Below are 14,725 nucleotides of genomic sequence, written 5' to 3' on the forward strand. Positions count from 1 at the left end.
TATGAAAATAAATAACAATGTAAAGAAACATGAAATCCAGAATTTTAGATATCCTAGATCATATTTCACTGTTCCCTTCTTGTCTCTAAACTCAAGGTTCCATCTTATCTGTACCCATCCTTCCCTTTGCTATCCACCGCTTCCACAAAGGGTAGGTGTTCAGGCAGCTTTCAACTTCTGATAGGGCAGTCTGTTCCTTAGGAAGTTTCAAAGATACTTCCCTAGTTAAGTGTTATATTACACTAATTAAGCCCAAATATTTTTCACCAACTACATGTCCTGATCTGATGAATTAGAATCAAGGGGAGCCGGCACTGCGGCTCAATAGGCTAATCCTCCGCCTGCGGCACTGCCACTCCGGGTTCTAGTCCCAGTTGGGGCGGCAGATTTTGTCCCGTCCCAGTTGCTCCTCTTCCAGTCCAGCTCTCTGCTGTGGCCCGGGAGTGCAGTGGAGGATGGCCCAAGTGCTTGGGCCCTGCACCCGCATGGGAGACCAGGAGAAGCACCTGGCTCTTGGCTTTGGATCTGTGTGATGCGCCAGCTGCAGCGGCCATTTAAGGGTGAACCAACGGTAAAGGAAGACCTTTCTCTCTGTCTCTCTCTCACTGTCCACTCTGCCTGTCAAAAAAAAAAAAAAAGAATCAGGGGGCCTCTGCACGTCTGCTCTCAAACTGAATCAAACAGCAGTAGGAATAAACTCCAGAGCGTGAGCACTCCCTGAGGCCCCCGGAACAGCAGCGTGTGATAGAAGCTGGGTGTGGGTGAGCTGTTTCCTGTGTCCCACCACTCTGCCTGGCTTCTGCGTATGGAGATTCACCCAATGCCTCTACACTCCACTTGGAGCTGTCTACTCCTCTTTACCACTTCTGTCAGTCAATTGGCCCACCAAAAGTTTTTATCAATATTGATGTATTTTAAAATCTATTGCAGTTCTTAGCCTAATAATTTGCCTACAGATTTAGGGGGAAGGTCCAGTGTTGTAGCGTAGCAGGTAAAGCAGCTGCCTGTAACACTGGCATCTCAAATGGGCACCAGTTCGAGTCCCGGCTGGTCCACTTCCAATCCAGCTCCCTGCTAATGTGCCTGGAAAAGCAGCAGAGGATGGTCCAAGTCCTTGGGCCCCTGCACCCACGTGGGAGACCTGGATGAAGCTCCTGGCTTCTGACTTTGGGCCTGGCCCAGCACTGTCTATTGCTGCTATCTGGGGAGTGAACCAGTGGATGAAGTATCTCTCTGTCTCTCCCTCTCTCTGTAACTCTGCCTTTCAAATAAATAAAATAAATCTTTTTTTTTTTAAAGAAATGTATGGGAGAAAATGTCTAGGGATTAATAAACTCTAAAAGTTAGACTGCATAAAACTCTCCTGGCATGTTAAAGCTTGCTCTGTAAAGGGGTTAGCTCACTTGGTTCTGGGTATCAGAGACCTGACTTGAGAGTTTTAGCCTGCATAGTTGTCATAATGTATTACCTGGACTGTTTCTTTCACTCAGACCTTTATTGTAAGTGATAAAGTCTTAGAGTAAGAATTATAATGGTACTTATTATCTTTTTAAAGATTTACTAATTTATTTATTTGAAAGGCAGAGTATGAGAGAGAGAAGAGAGAGAAAGAAATATCATCCGTCCACTGGTTCACTCCCCAAATGGCTGCAATGTCCTGGGCTAAGCCAGATAGAAGCCAGGATCCCAGAATTCCATCCATGTCTCCCTCATGGGTGGTAGAGGCCCAACTACTTGGGCCATTTTCCACTGCTTTCCCAGGCACATCAGCAGGGAGCTGGATTAGAAGCAGAGCAACCAGAACAGAGCACAGTGATATGGGATACCTCAAACAATGGCTTACCCTGCTCCACCACAATGCTGGCCCCTATTATTTTATCCTAATAGCTTTTTACCTAATGCTGTATGTTATCTTAGGCTATATAATATATACTAATCTATAATTATTATTGAGGCCGACGCTGTGGCGCAGTGGGTTAACGTCCTGGCCTGAAGCGCCGGCATCCCATATGGGCGCCGGTTCGAGACCCAGCTGCTCCACTTCCAATCCAGCTCTCTGCTATGGCCTTGGAGGGCAGTAGAAGATGGCCCAAGTCCTTGGGCCCCTGCACCCGCATGGGAGACCCAGAAGAAGCTCCTGGTTCCTGGCTTTGGATCAGCGCAGTTCTGGCCATTGCGGCCAATTGGGGAGTGAACCATCGGATGGAAGACCCCCCTCTCTCTCTGCCTCTCCTCTCTCTGTGTAACTCAGACTTTCAAATAAATAAATAAATCTTTAACAAAAAAAATCTAACTTACCCTCACCAAAAAATTCGTGGAAAATGTGGGTTTGGTATGTTTGGAACTCTTCTTTTTATGTTATCCCAGCATTCTTAGCACCTTTCGTTATAATCTTTATTATATTTTGTACCACATCACTCTGTTCAAGGATATTATTTTTCTCACTTTAAGATTATCTCTATTTTCCCACATATAGTCTTTGGTTTATATCTGCTGACTTTTTTTTTTAATATTTTGCTTTTCCACGATGTGCTTTCCAAATAGCTATTAATTAGCCTCTTAGGCGATGGTTTGGTGCTTCTGCGAGTGGTGATATTCTTTCTCAATGAGCCAGTTTACCGCTTGGTTTATTCTGGAGGAGTTTGGAGGAAAGGAGTTTGTCTCTGCCCCACTCCAGGATTACAAATTGGAGACTCTGCCTCCAGAGAGCAGGGGTGATCAAACCAAGTTGCAATACTAAGGAAAAGAAAAGGAGGAGCTGGCTGGCTGCAGCCACTCCTTGCTTGCTTCTGTGTCTCCTCCACCCTTCCTACTAATTATAGGATTTGCTCTATTACTTTTCCAAATCCAATTGCAGGATCAGTACAATATGTCAGAGTTCAAATATTGCATCAGAGGCCGATGAGGTTGCCACCCAACCCCACCCAGCTTAGCATATGAAACAATAGTTTCTCAAAGTAAGAAAGGAAAGGAATTTGAAACTTCACATTAAAAGAAGGAAAGGAGAAGCATGGAGATCCCATGCCAGAAAAATGCTTTTCCAAAAAAATTTATAATTCTTTGATAGGTGGACAGAGACAGCATGCACTCCCATCCACTGGGTTACTCCCCCCAATGCCTGCAACAGACAGAACTAACCCAGGCAAAAGCTGGAGACAAGAAATCTATCCAAGTCTCCCACACCTTCCAGAGTGTGCATTAGCAGGAAGCTGGAATCAGAAGCTGAGCCAGGACTCAAACCCAGGCTCTCTGATACAGTACACAGGCATTCCCAACTGCTAGACCAAACACCTGCCCCCCAACAAATATTAGATGATCACTGTTATGTGCTGAATTATGCCTTCTCCTCAGTTCATATGTTGAAGTCCTAAACTCTAATATTTCAGAATGTGACTGGGGTTGGAGACAGGGCCCAGCCTCCTGGCCTGACCTGCAGATTTTGGAATTGCCAGGCTGTATGATTGTGAGAGCCAATCTTTTTCCCTTCATCTCTTTTTCTATCTGCGTATCTGTGTGTGTGCATACACATTTCGCACACACACACACACATTCTGTTTCTCTGAGGAATCCTAATACAAACACTTCCAGCATGATAAACACTATAGGGAACTTAAGAGTTCTTCAAAAATGTCATGGAAATGGAATTAAGTTTATTGTGACGAAAATTTTTGAAATCTGCAATTTTTTTCATAAAACACATTTTCCATGAACTTTTGGAAGGTTGTTCTTTTGCATAATTGCAAATTTTTTGCATCAGAATAAATTTTATTCTTTTATTATTTTTTCCTCTTTTTAAAAAAGATTTATTTATTTGAAGGTCAGAGTTAAAGTGAAAGAGGGAGAGACAGAGAGAGATCCTCCAACTGCTGGTTTACTCCCCAGATAGTGACCAGGGTTGGGCCAAACTGAAGCCAGGAGCCAGGAGCTTCATCCGGATCTCCCATGTGGGTGCAGGGGCCCAGGCACTTGAGCTATCCTCCGCTGTTTCCCCAGGCACATTAGCAGGGAACTGGATCAGAAGCAGCCAGGACTTGAACTGGCACCCATATGGTACGCCAACACTTCAGACAGTGGCTTAACCCGCTGCACCACAGTGCCAGTCCCTATCTTTTGTTGTTATTTGAAGATTTTTTGTTTACTTCAAGGGAAGTATTTCAACACATAATATTTTTACATATGAAAAGTCTGTAGCAAGAAAAGTACTAAACAAATGCCACTGGGCCAGCGCTGTGGTGTAGCGGGTAAATCCGCCGCCTGCAGTGCTGGCATCCCATATGGGCGCTGGTTCGAGACCTGGCTGCTCCACTTCTGATCCAGCTCTCTGCTATGGCCTTGGAGGGCAGTAGAAGATGGCCCAAGTCCTTGGGCCCCTGCACCCGCATGGGAGACCAGGAAGAAGCTCCTGGCTCCTGGCTTTGGATCGGTGCAGCTCCAGCTGTTGCAGCCAATTGGGGAGTGAGCCAGTGGACAGAAGACCTCTCTCTCTCTCTCTCTCTGCCTCTGCTTCTCTTTGCGTGCAATTCTGACTTTCAAATAAATAAATAAATCTTTAAAAAAAAAAAAGAAAACCACGATGGGCCGGAGCAGTTGTCAGGAAAGCTCAGCGTGTAGCTGAGAGGTTTCAAGGCTCCTCTTTTACCCAAGTTTTCATTATGCTTTTATTCTTCTTACCCTTCCAACTTTAATATTTTCAAACAAACCAAAAAAAGAAAACAACCCTTTCCTGAAGGACAGAACCCTCCCTCCTCGGTCTTACCTCTACAACGTCCACCAGGAGTCACTGGCTTGTCTGCACTAAGCCGCCATCTCTGCATGTGAGGTAGCTATTTGGGGCGGGGTCAGAGGTGGGAAGAAGCAATGAGCCATGTGAAAGTGCAATCTTTTTCAGAAAAGACTGTATAAGGAACTGATGGGAGAGAGAAACGAAAGATTTCCTTAAAACAGCAATGCCTGGCACACGGTACGTATTCAACACACTTCTGTTGACTGTCTTTGTCCACTTCTGTTGCTATAACAGAATGTCTGAGACTGGATCGTTTATAAAGAAAATCAGTTTATTTAGTTGATAGTTCTGGAGGCAAAGAAGTTCAAGATCAGACATTTGCATGCCTAAGTGTGTCCCTCCATAAAATCAGTAAAAAGTCCTGAGAAACTGGCTTGAATCAGTGTTAGGACTCTGGAAATGACCCAAACACTTGCAGTAATCCAGAGAGCATTTAACAAGAAAAAAATGGCAGTGAGCTTTCTGGCATTTATTAATGCCTTAGCCTTAACCCCGACTCTGCAGTTCCATGGTAGCCTTGGAAAATAGCCTGCATTCCGAGTTCTGGGGTAGGGAGGTGGGCGGAGTACAAAAAGGACCTCATTCCCAAAGAAATGTCATTATTTAGCTAATTGCTAGTAGTTCCCTGGAAGACTCTCATAGAAAATCTTTTCTTTATTCAACCTCATTTAAACTTGCCCAGTGCTAAATGCCTCTGGAGGTGGTAGAGAGCTTATATTGAATGTTTTTTTTAAATACTTATTTATTTTATATCACTTTATTTGAATGACAGAGTTATAGAGCAAGGGAGGAGAAAAAAGACAGAGAATGAGATCTTCTATCTGCTGGTTCATTCCCCAGTGGCCATAGCTGTACCATGACGCTGGCCCTTTAGTGAATGTTTTAGCATCACAGCTGCCTGAGATGATTTGTAACAGTGACATAAACAATATATTAAATAAGAAGCTCATGAGGAAAAGTTGAGAAATGGGACATCCATAAAGACTTCAAAAAACCCTGGGGGCTGGCATTGTGGAGCAGTGAGTTAACCCAATGCCTGTGATGCTGTCAAACATGGGAGACCTGGATGTCATTTGGAGAGTGAAGCAGCAGATGGAAGATTTCTCTGTCTCCCCCCCACCACCCTCCCTCTCTCTGTTTGTAACTCTGCTTTTTGAGTAAATATGTAAATCTTAAAAAAAAAGAAGAAAAACTCTGACAATGAAAAATTGTTATGAGCCTAGTTTTAAAAATCACTGAACAAACAGGTATAAAAAGCAGCAGCAACAGACACCGTGGAAGCAGGTGCCACATTGCATTATTTGCGATATCTGTCCAGCTTTTAATGAAAAGTATGAGACATACAAGGAGCCATGAAAGCAAGCCTCACGCATCAGGGACAGACAGTAGAAATAGCTCCTAAAGAAGCCCAAATGTTAGATTTACTTGACAAAGATTTTCAAAAGTACTTTCAAAGAATATAGGAAACCATGTCTAAAAAACTAAAGCAAGTATGAGAACAACGGCTTTCTAAATACAGAATATCAACAAAGAAATATAAAAATGTTAAAAGGAATCAAATGAAATTTTTGAGTTGAAAAGTAAATAAGGGAAATGAGAAATCTGATAGAGAGGCTGAAGAACAAGTTTGCGAAGGCAGAATAAAGAATCTGTGGATTTAAAAGACATATTGGTATTATATAGTCTGGCTGGCGCCACGGCTCACTTGGCTAATCCTCTGCCTGTGGCGCCGGCAAACCGGGTTCTAGTCCCGATAGGGGCGCCGGATTCTGTCCCAGTTGCTCCTCTTCCAGTCCAGCTCTCTGCTGTGGCCCAGTAAGGCAGTGGAAGATGGCCCAGGTGCTTGGGCCCTGCACCCGCATGGGAGACCAGGAGGAAGCACCTGGCTCCTGGCTTAAGATCAGCACAGCACGCCGCTGGCTGTAGCAGCCATTTGGGGGGTGAACCAACGGAAAAGGAAGACTTTTCTGTCTCTCTCTCTCTCACTGTCTGACTGCCTGTCAAAAAAAAAAAAAAAAAAAAGGATTATATAGTCTGAGGCACAGAAAGAAAGAATGAAGAAAAATGAACAGGAATTCTAAGAGCTATGAGAAACCACCAAGCTACCAACATACTTATAATAGGAGCAATATAGGAAGAGAAGGAAAGAAAAAGGAAGAAAAATATTGGCAAAATAACACCAAAAATTCCCCAAATTTGTTGAAAAGCACTAATCAGCATATCCAACGAGTTTAAAGAACTCTAGACTGGAATAACTGAGAAATCCACACTTACATACGTTATCATCAAACTGTGGAGAGCAAAACACGAAGACAGAAATCTTAAAACAGCAAGGGAAAACAACTCATCATTTACAAAAGACCCTCAATTACATCAACAGATGATCTCATCAGAAACAGTTGGTGATCAAAAGGCAGTGGGATGAGACATTTAAAGCGCTGAGAGAAAAAAACTTGTCATGTAAGAATTCTACATCTGGAAAATTCTACATCTTCTGCAATGGAGGGAGGAAGGCAGGCTCTAGGGTCTCCATCACACTCTTCCTAAGCTTGCAAGCTGGCAGGACAATTCTTAAAGGAGAAAGAGATGTTGTGGGAGATCGGGGAAGATGATGGGTCCTGAATTTATTTATTTTTTAAAGGATTTATTTATTTTATTTGAAAGGCAGAGTTATAGAGAAGAAGGGAGGGGTACAGAAAGAGAAGGAGAAGGGGGGGGGGGAGAGAGAGAATCTTCTATCCACTGATTCATACCCCAAGTGGCCACAACTGTTGAGACTAGGCCAGGCTGAAGCCAGGAGCCAGGAACTCCATCGGTGACTCCCAGGGGGGTGGCAGGGGCCCCAAATACTCAGGCCATCTTGTGCTGCTTTCCCAGGTGTGTCATTGGGGAGCTGCTTTGGAAACAGAGCAGCCAGGAGTTCGACCTGGTGCCATATGGGATGTAGTGGTCACAGGTGGCAGCTTTACTTGTTGAACCACAAGCTGAATCTTATCCTAAAATTCTTAAACTACAAGTCACAAGACTAGTCACAGATAAGTCACAAAATTAGTAGTTAGTTAAAATGTGAAGAGAAGGGAAGGGAAGGGGCTAGCATTGTGGTGCACTGAGTTAATCTGTCTCTTGTGACATTGGCATCCCCATGGGCACTGGGTGTCCTGGATGCTCTGCTTCCAATCCATCTCCCTGCTAATGCTCCTAGGAAGGCAGTGGAAGATGGCCCAAGTGCTTTTGCCTCTGCCTCCCATGTGGGAGACCCAGATGGAGTTCCAGGCTCCTTGCTTCAGTCTGGCCCAGCCCTCAATGTTGTGGCCATTTGGGAAGTGAACCAGCAGATGGAAGATAAATAAATAGATAGATTTCTCTCTCTCTCTCTCTCTCTCTCTCTCTCTCTCTCTCTCTCTCTCCCCTGCCCTCTCCTTCTCCCTCTCACCTCTAACCCCCATCATTCTGCCTTTCAGATAAATAAATAATTCTTTTTCAAAAAAGGAAGGAATATGTAACTGTTACGGTTATATAAATAGATGTAGTTTTTGATAGTAACAGCTTAAGGGGCAGAGGACAAAGCTATATAGGAGCAAAGTTTTTGTATACTACTGAAATTAAGTTGGTATTAACCCAAGCTAGACTGTTATAAATTAAGATATGAATGGCAATCCCTAGAGCAACCACTAAGAAAACAGCCTAATTATAAATTTGACATTGAGCTATTGTCAAACATCAAATAAATGTTGCACGAATTTATTTCATTTCTTTAATTGCTAAAAGCCTATCAGCAGTGATTTGTCTTTGGAATCATGTCTGGTGCTATTTACTACATGTCCCATGTGAATCCCAAGAACAACTCTCTCTAAATGTGCCTTGCTAATACGTCTGGATTTGTTAGGATCTTTGTAGAAACTTGATAAAAAGTTTGGAAAGATAATATTAGGTCACGTTTAAAATGTAAAGACTGTATCCAAAGCCCATAAGAGAGCTGCCTGCTTTCACCATAAATAAATTTTGTAAATTGGCAAGGCTCCCGGTGAATCTGTTGTTATTTCAGGCTACTTCCAGTAGATGGAGGCTGAGTACAGGACACCCATCCAAGGGAAAAAGCATTAGACCAGGACAAGACATGAGCAGTCCTATGGGTCCAGACTTTAGGAAACACCTCTCATGACATACTGCTATATTTAGGACTGAGTGCAATAGAGAAGTAATGGAATCTTTGTGAAAGATGCTTTGACATAATGAGCTAGAGTGTCATTTGTATAATGCTGTTCAGACAAGAACTTAATTAATGACCCCACTGTTTTTCTTCTACTGCCTAGGATGTCATGTCATGGATTTCTTTTTCTTTCCTAAATTTTTATTCCTCAGTCCTCAGCTGTGTGCATTTCTTTCTCTTTTTTCCCCTCTCTCTTATTTTCCTTCCTTCCTTCATCCTTTCCTTTTCTATTTGAGACAGACAGACACACACACACTCTCACACACAGAGAAAGAGAAAGGGAGAGAGAGAAACACTCCCTAAATGCCCACAATGGCCTGGGCTGGGAGAGCGACAGCTGGGAGCTGGGAACTTGATTCAGGTCTCCCACATGGGTGGCAGGGACCTAATGACAGGAGTCATCACTGCTGCCCCCAAGGTCTGTCTCCCAAGTTGGAGTTCAGAGCTGCAGCAGGGCACTGAACCCAGGCTCTCCAATGTGGGACACAGGCATCTCAACCACTAGGCTGCTGCTGACTCCTCTTGAGTGTTTTTGTCATAAAGAGGTATCAGATCTTGTCAGGTGCCTTTTTGCATCTTCTGAAATGACTATGTTTGTTTTTCCTTTTGTTTTAATGATATGTATATTACATTAATTGATTTTTGGATATCAAATAAATTTTACATTTCTGAGATAAGTCCCACTTAGAAATGGTGTATAATATTTTTTAAAAAAAGATTTATTTATTTATTTGAAAGTTAGAACTAGAGAGAGAGAGAGAAAATCTTCCATCCACTGGTTCACTCACCAAATGACTGCAATGGCCAGGCTGAAGCCAGGAGCCAGGGGCTTCTTCCAGGTATCCCATGTGGGTGCAGGGCCCAAGAACTTGGGCCATCTTCTGCTGCTTTCCCAGGCTACAGCAGAGAGCTGGATTGGAAGTGGAACAGCTGGGACTTGAACAGGCAGCCTAATGGGATGCCAGCACTGCAGACTGCAGCTTAGCTCGCTGCTCCACGGTGCCGGTCCCATAATCTTTTTTGTTTAATGCTGCATTCAGTTCATTGGGAATTAATAATTGTTGGAGATTTTTGCACCAATATTCATAAGTGATATTGGTCTGTATTTTCCTTGTGGTGTCTTTTTCTGGTTTTGGTATTAAGGTAAGACCGGCTTCATAGACTGAGTTGGGACGTGTACTCTACTCTTTTTTGGAAGTTTGTGAAGAAGTAGCATTAATTCTTTTTAAAATATTGGCAGAATTCATCAGTGAAGCCACTGGACTGAGATTTTCTTTGTGGAATTTTTTTGACTATTCAATTTCTTTACTTTTATTGTCTATTCAAATTTTCTATATTAGCATAAGTTTTGATAGTTTGTATGTTTCTAAAATTATTGTTTCATTGGTATACAATTTTTTTAGTATTCCCTCATAATCTTGTTTCTGTAATAGTGATAGTAACTTACTCTATTTCATTCATAATTTTAATAATTCATGATTTAAAATAACAGATTCAATAATCTATTTCATTCATGCTTTAACAATTCATTTATGGTAAGAGCTCACATGTTCCATGAATAACTTCAGATGGTTCTTCCTCTATCCTTGGCAGTGTCTTCACTTGTATGTGTTGCTCAGTAGTCGGTCAAAGCCTCAGGGAGATCCTCTGAAGGTCTTGGTGTTCTCTATGTGCAGCTCTCTCTGTTTCTCTGCTCTGGCTGCCTTGGCCCTCTAACTCTCAGTCCTAACCCTGTTTCCCCAACTCACGAGACCACTGGGCTCCTGTTAGCTTGCCCTCCTCCGCACTGTGACCTGGGAACTTTCCCCAGGGGTAAGCCGTGGCAGTGACTGAGATCCTCCTGGACCCTCTCTGAAGGATCACTGCCATGTGTCCACCTGTGCCTAATATTTGAAACCGTTGTTTCATACATCACATCTTGTTTTCCAGTCTCTGTTACTCCATCTTGGCCAAAGGCAGAAGTCCTCTTGTCTGCATTTTTGCAGGGACCTCCCTGCTTCTACCTATGACTTTCCAGAGTCTATCACCAATATTGTAGCTAAAATGATCCTTTTAAAATCTGTTAGCTCATGCTATTTCTCTGCTGAAAACCGCCCAGTGTCTCTTGATTCCTCCCAAATACAATGTCTTCACAATGATCTGAAGGCCCTGGTCAATCTGGTCCTTCATTGCCTCTCTAATATATATAATAATATATAATATACTGTTGCTCTCTCTCTGCTCCATCCATTCTGGCCTAATCACTGTTCCTCAAAACGCCAGGCACACATCCAGTGAAAGGTCTTTTATCATGCTGTTTTTAAATTTTTACTTGTTTTTATTTATCTGAAAGGCAGAGAGACAGAGGCACAGAGAATTTCCATCTCCCTTGTTCACCCCACAATGTTTATAGTAGCACTATTCACAATAGCCAAAATATGGAATCAACCAAGATGTCCATCATCAGATGAATGGAAAAATATATACAAGGGCCAGCGCTGTAGCAGAGCGGATAAAGCCGCCGCCTGCCATGCCAGCATCCCATATGGGAGCCAGTTTGAGTCTTGGCTGCTCCACTTCTGATCCAGCTCTCTGCTATAGTCTGGGAAAGCAGTAGAAGATAGCCCAAATCTTTGGGCCCCTGCACCTGTGTGGGAAACCCGGAAGAAGCTCCTGATCCCTGGCGTTTGGCGCAGTTCTGGCCGTTATGGTCATCTGGAGAGTAAACCAGAGGATGGAAGACCTCTCTATCTCTCTCTCTCTCTGCCTCTCCGTAGCTCTGCCTTTCAAATAAATAAATAAATCTTTAATATATATATATATACACATTTGCATATTTATACCAATTTATACAATGGTATATTGTATATACACACACAATGGAATAATATTCAGCTAGAAAAAAGAATGAAATTATATTGTTTGCATCAAAAGTGTGGTAATTGGTGGATGTCATGGTGAGTGAAAAAGCCAAACACAGAAAGATGAATACCACATGTTCTCCCTATATATGGGAGATAAATTTTTTTAATTGAAAAAAAGCAAAAACAGAAATGCCAATGTGTATCAGTTTTGCTTCAAATGCAAAGGCTTGTTTGAAAGGTTTGTTTTATTTTTTAAAAGATTTATTTATTTTGAAAGTCAGAATTACAGAAAGAGAGAGGGAGACATAGAGAGAGATCTTCCATCTGCTGGTTCACTTCGCAGATGGCCACAACAGCCAGGGCTGAAGCCAGGAGCCAGAAGCTCCCTCCATGTCTCCCACATGGGTGGCAGGGGCTGAAGTCCTTGGGCCATCCTCCACTGCTTTCCCATGCACATCAGCAGGGAACTGGATAGGAAGTGGAGCAGCCAGAACTCGAACTGGTGCCCATATAGCATGCCAGCATCACAGGCGATGGCTTTACTTGCTTTGCCACAGCCCATCAAGGTTTGTTTTACATCTTTGTCAAACAAAGTGTTAAGAATTATGTACTACTGGCCGGCGCCGTGGCTTAACAGGCTAATCCTCCGCCTTGCGGCGCCGGCACACTGGGTTCTAGTCCCGGTTGGGGCGCCAGATTCTATCCCGGTTGCCCCTCTTCCAGGCCAGCTCTCTGCTATGGCCCGGGAAGGCAGTGGAGGATGGCCCAAGTGCTTGGGCCCTGCACCCGCATGGGAGACCAAGAGAAGCACCTGGCTCCCGGCTTCGGATCAGCGCGATGCGCCGGCCGCAGCGGCCATTGGAGGGTGAACCAACGGCAAAAAGGAAGACCTTTCTCTCTGTCTCTCTCTCTCACTGTCCACTCTGCCTGTCAAAATAAATAAATAAATAAATAAAAATAAAAAGAATTACGTACTACTATAGTTGTGATGACTTTGTGACTATTTTAAAATTTACTTTATATGAGTGAAATTGAACGTCTTTCCATTTTATTATTGTTTATAGACCAGGCCTACACTCCTGCTGAACTAGTCTCTCAGTCTTTCAGTTTTTATTTGTTGAACTCTTTATTCAGTGGAGCATTAAGCCTTTGACTAAAGGTAAATTTAAAATGTTATCTCTAAAATACTTTTTTAAAAATCAGGTTTTAAAAAAAAGTCTTTCTTCAATATGCGAGATTAGTTATAAAGTCCAACTCAGAAACAGCACAAATGAACCCAAGTGGTCCTTGGAGTATCTCCTGTGCACAGTCAATGAACCACACATCCTGTTCTTTGAAGCAGAAAGGTTTACAGGCTGTTGCTGCCTGGAGGGGACTGGAGCATGTTGGCCCTGTTTGAGGAGTGCAATGGGGCGGTTCCATGTGGGACACTGTGGGGCCCATGGTACCAGACCCTGGAGGAAGTGTTTTTTGAAGTTCAAGTGCCACCAGGCACCTGTGCCCAGGCTATCCAGTGAGGCCTGAGAGCTGGTCACTGGCTGTGGGTGGCTGCAAGATCCTCCAGGGCAAACTGTTTCCTTCTAAAGTAACTGATGAGGGAATGTGGATTTGAAGGACAAGAAAAAAAAAAGGTCTGTTTTGTTCTTACAAAGAGAGATGCAGAAAATTGTTGAACTTCTAGATTATGAATATGCAACTGATCCTTGGATATCAGACCAAACATAAAGAAAGCTCACGTTAGGTTCCAGAAGGAAAGTCTCGGTTTTGAGTTCAGTGTGGCAGAAATTAATAAACTACTCCAAAGGTGGACCAGATTTCTCAAACCTTGAAAAATAACTGCTATTTTTTTTCTGCATTCTGTGGATTTTAGCAGAACGTTGTCAGCCTAATCAAAGAGGCAAATCATGTGGCAGAAGAAAAATGTGGTGACTCCAATTAACAAATTGCAAAACAGCTTTAAATATGGTTCTAAAAATTCAAATATGATTTATGTAGGAAACATGTACTCTGGAGACTACAAATATAGGTTAACTTATTTTGGACTTGTTTTTGCTCAGCATGAAGTTTTCTTTGCTGCATTTTACTAATTGCATATTAATTATATTTTAGCATAAAAAACATTAGGTTAGAGGCTGGCACTGTGGTGCAGCCGGTTTAAGCCCCAATCTCAGTGCTGGCATCCCAAATGGGCGCCGCTTCGAGTCCCAGCTGCTCCACTTCCAATCCAGCTCTCTGCTATGGCCTGGGAAAGCAGTAGAAGATGGCCCAAGTGCTTGGGCTCCTGCACCCACAAGGGAGACCTGGAAGCTCTTGGCTCCTGGCTTTGGATTGGCCAAGCTCCTGCTGTTGCAGCCATCTGGGGAGTGAACCAGCGGATGGAAGATCTCTCTCTGCCTTTGCTTCTCTGTAACTCTGCCTTTCTTTTCTTTTTCCTTTTTTTTTTTTTTTTTTAAGATTTATTTATTTATTTGACAGCCAGAGTTGCAGAGAGAGGTAGAGACAGAGAGAGAGGTCTTCCATCCGCTGGTTCACTCCCCAGATGGCCGCAATGGCCAGAGCTGTGCCGATCCGAAGCCAGGAGCCAGGAGCTTTTTCCGGGTCTCCCACGTGGGTGCAGGGGCCCAAGGACTTGGGCCATCTTCTGCTGCTATCCCAGGCCATAGCAGAGAGCTGGATGGGAAGAGGAGCAGCAGGGACGAGAACCGGCACCCCTATGGGATGCCGGCGCTTCAGGCCAGGGCGTCAACTTGCTGAGCCACAGCACCGGCCCCAACTCTGCCTTTCAAATAAATAAGTGTCTCCAACAAAATTAGGTTATGGATCATGTGAAATGAAAGGGTACCTTCAAGGAAAATTATGTTTTGATAAGTGTGACACGAGAACAACGTT

At 43.4% G+C, this 14,725-nt stretch overlaps 1 pseudogene; it reads left to right on the top strand.

Annotated features, from left to right (window-relative positions):
• The first annotated feature begins 13,218 nt into the window (after positions 1-13,218).
• LOC133762437 (nudC domain-containing protein 2-like) lies at positions 13,219-13,672 on the top strand (annotated as a pseudogene).
• The last annotated feature ends 1,053 nt before the right edge of the window (positions 13,673-14,725 follow it).

This window comes from Lepus europaeus, chromosome 6 (assembly GCF_033115175.1).
Source record: "Lepus europaeus isolate LE1 chromosome 6, mLepTim1.pri, whole genome shotgun sequence".
NCBI classification, from domain to species: domain Eukaryota; kingdom Metazoa; phylum Chordata; class Mammalia; order Lagomorpha; family Leporidae; genus Lepus; species Lepus europaeus.